At 36.9% G+C, this 5,000-nt stretch overlaps 1 protein-coding gene across 4 annotated transcripts in view; it reads left to right on the top strand.

The window, feature by feature from the left end:
* LOC143036592 (nephrin-like) overlaps positions 1–5,000 on the top strand; it is a 1,505,960-nt gene that overhangs the window by 1,172,121 nt on the left and 328,839 nt on the right. The gene's annotated exons all lie outside the window — the stretch shown is intronic.

Here is a 5,000-nt window from a genome sequence, read left to right as displayed (position 1 = left end):
CCTCTCTCTCTCTCTCTCTCTCTCTCTCTCTCTCTCTCTCTCTCTCTCTCTCTCTCTCTCTCTCTCCTTCTCTCTCTCACACACACACACACACACACACACACACACACACACACACAAATGTAAAATGAAAGAAAATATGTTCTACATTATATAAATTGGAATTGCTTGTAATACTTATCTGTTCATTTTAATTATATTTTAGTGAGTTTTTTTCAGTTTGATTTTTATTCGTATTATTTTTTTACTTTCGCGTGCTTGAAAATAGATAAGAAACAGATAAATAAACAAGTAAATAGATAAGTTAATTAATCAATAAAACGGTAACACCTGACAAATGAATACGTAAATAAATAAATAAATAAATGAACGAATAAACGATAACACCTAATAAGCAGAGTCATGAAAGATGTCAAAATAATCTTTTTATTTCGCGCAAATAACACAGTTTCATTACCTCCGAAGGCTCGCAATTACTTAGGTGAGAGAGAGAGAGAGAGAGAGAGAGAGAGAGAGAGAGAGAGAGAGAGAGAGAGAGAGAGAGAGAGAGAGAGAGATCGCATTCACAATTACTTTGGTAGAAAAAAAAGAAAAGAGAGAGAAAAATCTCGGAAAAGGAGGGGACACTTGTACTCACAATTACTTAGAAAAAAAAGAAAAAAGAGAAAGAGAGAGGGACAGAGAGAGGGGGGAGAGAAATATCGGAAAAGGAGAGGACACTCGCACTCACAATTACTTAGTTAAAAAAAGAGAAAAAAAAAAGAGAAAGAGAGAAGGGGAAAGAGAAATATCGGAAAAGGAGAGGACACTCCTACTCACAATTCCTTAGCTAAAAGAGAGAGAGAGAGAGAGAGAGAAATCTCGGAAAAAGAGAAGACATTCGCTCGATCCCTGCCCCGTTTTTCTTTTCTCTCATTTTCTCACCTCCTCTCGTCCCTCTGGACGCAGACGGGCGTGACTTAATAGTCTCCTTCGAAACTCCTGAAGAACTCCAACCTCGACTTCGTCGCTAGGGTCCTCCTGGCATAAACAGGAGAAACCTCTTGACGTCTATATTGATAGTTCTTAATCTACGCGATGTATATGGACCGTGAATCATCGTGTAAATAAAAATTCGCGTAAATTTACGCGGTATATAAGGACCATGTGGCGTCGCGTAGATAGAAAACCGCGTAAAAATAAAAGTAGGGGGATTAAAAGGGGAAGGCAGAGGGTATTAAGGTATCTATCACATAAAAACAGAAGAACACAAGAATGGAGGAGATCGCCAAAGACCATTAGGCCTACACAAGGCAGTTCCATGTCCATTACCACCAATCATTTCCATCCTAAGTTATCTAACTTCTTAAAACAACCAATAGTTTGAGCACTCACTATATGGTTACTACGTCTGTTCACTTAGAAATATTTTTGTGTTCCTGTAGAAATGTTTAATTCAAACAAACATCATAATTCAAATAAGATGTATTATTGTATCAGTCGCGTAAGTTCGCGTAAGATAAAATCGCGTAAATGAAGAACACGTGTAATTTAATTCTATCATTACGGATAGGGAAAGGTACAGGATCTCACGCCCCCCCCCCCCCTCAGCTCACGTAAAGCTCTTGATCTCTGTGTTTGAATAGAAATGGACAAGAACTGGTTTATCAACAAAGTGGTTAACTAATGGAATAGACTTAGTTACCATGTAGTGAGCGCTGAAATTATTAGTTGTTTTAAAAGATTACATAACTTTAAGGGTAGGGATGACATGTGGTAAGGAACATGGAACAGCCTAGTGTAGGTCTTATGGTCTCTTACAGTCTCCTCCATTCTTATGTTCTCTTTATCTCTTACTAACCATGTAAAGAGCGCTGAAACTATCGGTTGTTCTAAAATAAGGTTAGATAACTTTATGGATAGAGATGACTGGTGGCAAGGGATATGGAACTGCCTAGTGTAGGCCTTATAGTCTCTTGCAATCTCTTCCATTCTTATGTTCAATATATCAGGCCAGCCATTATGTACATTCTATATCGACCAAGTGGTCGCCGACTAGTTGCAGGTGTCTTTGGAAGTCGCTGGTAGTCGGTAATAAGATAAATAGATAGATCGATAGATTGATAGATAGAAATATTACAACACACGCTGAATAGTCCCCAGTACATAGATTTTTATCTTATCGACCACATTAACTTTTTCCATTTCAATCCCTTGCAAAGGTTTTGTATCGCCGACCAATCGCTTGATTTTCGGTCGAAGGTGGTCGGAAACAGGTCGCAAGCTTGGTATGATTGGGGCTTAATTGCCGTTGACCACCTGGCATCTTTATTTGGTAAACGCGTTGGTTGTAAGTTCGGTTGAAATGATCAGCGTTGTACTTTGCAGCTCGAACTAATACAGCCCCAAAAAAAAAAAAAAAAAAAAAAAAAAAAAAAAAAATGCTCTAAACAATCGTGTGACGATCATCGCATGAATGATAATCGTTGAACGATAATCGCACCGGTGGTAGTTTTTGTCGTCTTTAACTGTAGGCTACCCTTCCCCATGGGGGATTTTTGGGGGATAGGGGGGGTTCTTCAAGTGGCAGAATTCCCCAGAGCAGCTAGACTTCCTTCAAATGAATTATTAAGCTTCTCAAAAATCTTTCAGGAGGGAAATGCCTAAATGTTGGGGAGCTTAACTTTCGACCTGCTATTGGAAATACATTATGCACTGAAGTTGGATATTGGGGTGTGTTTTTTTAATACAATTTGGAAATATACAATACACAAGTTAGAACTTAGTATGGATCGAGCTTTTGTGATTATTTGGCCTCGTTAATCATGCTGTTTCGGATGTTTAGGGGTTTTGGATTTTAGTCAGTTGGCTGATGTGGTTTTGAATTGCACTGTATTTGGGTATTTGTATGTATATATATATATATATATATATATATATATATATATATATATATATATATACACATATATACCAAAGGCTTTTTCCCCCTTACAAGGGAGGTAGCCAAAAAACAAAGGCATAGAGACCACTCCCACCCATTCCATCCCCTACATACTCCCCTCCCCTCTACCCTCTTCCCTCCCTCTTATCTTGGCACCTCCTGGATGATGGATCATCCCTGCATCTTGCCCACTGTCCTGGGTATGTGTGTGTGTGTGTGTGTGTGTGTGTGTGTGTGTGTGTGTGTGTGTGTGTGTGTGTGTGTGTGTGTGTATGCATGTGTGTGTTTATCAGATCATACTACTACAGTCATTTGTGTGTGTGTTTCTGTGTGTGTGTGTGTGTGTGTGTGTGTGTGTGTGTGTGTGTGACGTTTGCAGCCCAATGTCAGTGCTGTTAATCTTAATTTTACATTGAAAACTTGGCTCTTGTCACTAAGTTGCTTCAGGATCATATTTAAAGAAAAGGAAAATGTCGCCGAATTGATTTTTTCATTTCAAAGTTGAGGCTCAGTTTTAGTCGAGTTTAAGAATTTTTATGTTTTATATCTTGTCGTAAACCGAGTTAGTGATAGTATATTTTTTTCTTCTTCTTGGTCTTGTATGTTCTTCTTCTTCTTATTGTTTTACTAGTTTTTATCCTTTTTCTTCTTCTTTTCCTTCCTCTTTTTTCTTCTTTTTTTTTTGCCTTCTTCTTCTTCTTCTTTTCTTCTTCTTCTTCTTCTTCTTCTTATTATTATTATTATTATCATTATTATTTTACTTTTTTTTTGTCTTGTATATTCTTCTTATTATTATTATTACTATTATTTTACTTGTTTTTTTTTTAGAATTTTTTTTTCTTGGTCTTGTATGTTCTTATTGTTTTTTTACTTGTTTTTCTTCTTTCTCTTTTCCTTCTTTTTTCTACCTCGTTTTCTTCTTTTTCCACTTTTCTTATTCTTCTCATTATTATTATTGTTATTTTTCTGCTACAGTTTCTTCTTATCTTTTTCTTTTTCACTTCGTCTTTTCTTATTCTTCTTATTTTCTTTATTTTTTCTACTTTTTCTTCCTCTTTCTTTTTTCTTCTTTTTGTTGTTGTTACTTTTGTCCTTCTTTTTCTTCTTTTTGTTTTTATTTTATTTTCTTCTTCTTTTTCCTCTTATCCTCTTAATTTTTTCTTCTTCTTCATCTTCTTCCTCATCTTCTACTTGTTCTTCTACTTCTCCCATTTCTTCATCTTCTTCATCTACGTCTTCTTTGTGTTCTACTTCTCCTTTTTCTTCATATGCTCCTCCTCCTCCTCTTCTTCTTCTTCTTCTACTTCTTTTTCTTCTTGATGGATCCCTTCCCTACCGGATGGCACTTTTCCTTCGTCTCTGTCTGCCGTCAGGTGATTGTATTCATCATGACAGCACTCACAACCGTGAAGGAGTTAGGCCCTGTTCGCACTAGCGGTTTCAACCGCGGCTGCTCTGTTACAATGTAAATCAATTGAGGCTTTCACACACAACCGTGCTGTTTTTCCTTGACTATGCGGCACCGCCGCGGTTTCCGCGCGGTGTCCGCGCGGTTCAGTCCGCTGGTATAAACAGGACCTTACATTTACAAAGGATTACAAAGGCGGAGCATGTCGACAGGAGACCTTTTGGTCCATATCTAGGTCGGATGCGAAAAAAAAAATAATGATAAATAAATAAATGAATAAATAAAAACTATAATAATGTAAATAATAAATAAAATACATAAATAAGTGCATAGGTATAGTTAAATAATAAACAAACAGGTAAATAGTAAATTATAATAAACTGACATATAACTAACAATAATTGAGAATCAAGCAAATAATATTAAACAAACAGAGAAATGATAGCTTTGTGGCACACCTTGCGTCATTATTCTCTTCTGTCCTTTTCGTTGAAGAAGTTATCTTGAACTTGTCTTCTCTATGGTCATGACTGTAGTATTATTGACCTTTTCCCAAGATCTAAAACATGCCTTTATAATCCGGCCGCAAAGGTCATCACACACACACACACACACACACACACACACACACACACACACACACACACACACACACGTACACACATCTAT

The sequence above is a fragment of the Oratosquilla oratoria genome, chromosome 20 (assembly GCF_046742065.1).
Source record: "Oratosquilla oratoria isolate Oo_2021 chromosome 20, ASM4674206v1, whole genome shotgun sequence".
NCBI classification, from domain to species: Eukaryota; Metazoa; Arthropoda; class Malacostraca; order Stomatopoda; family Squillidae; genus Oratosquilla; species Oratosquilla oratoria.
This window is presented reverse-complemented; position numbering and strand designations above follow the sequence as displayed.